Source organism: Trichechus manatus, unplaced genomic scaffold (assembly GCF_000243295.1).
Source record: "Trichechus manatus latirostris isolate Lorelei unplaced genomic scaffold, TriManLat1.0 scaffold00223, whole genome shotgun sequence".
Classification (NCBI taxonomy): domain Eukaryota; kingdom Metazoa; phylum Chordata; class Mammalia; order Sirenia; family Trichechidae; genus Trichechus; species Trichechus manatus.
The window spans coordinates 1,844,201-1,844,502 of NW_004444159.1; positions in this window are offsets into that span (position 1 = coordinate 1,844,201).

Here is a 302-nt window from a genome sequence, read left to right on the forward strand (position 1 = left end):
TGTGTGTAGGTGTGGGGTTTTTTTATTTTGTTTTGTTTGGTATTTTCTGTTTGGGGTTCTCTGAGCTTCTTGGATCTGTTGTTGTTGTTAGGTGCCTTTGAGTCAGTTCTGACTCATAGCGAACCTATGTACAACAGAATGAAACACTTCCTGGTCGGTCCTATGCCATCCTCATGATCATTGTTATGCTTGAACCAATTGTTGCAGCCACTGTGTTACTCCATCTCGTTGAGGGTCTTCCTTTTTTTCACTGACCCTCTACCTTACCAAGTATGATGTCCTTCTCCAGGGACTGATTTCTC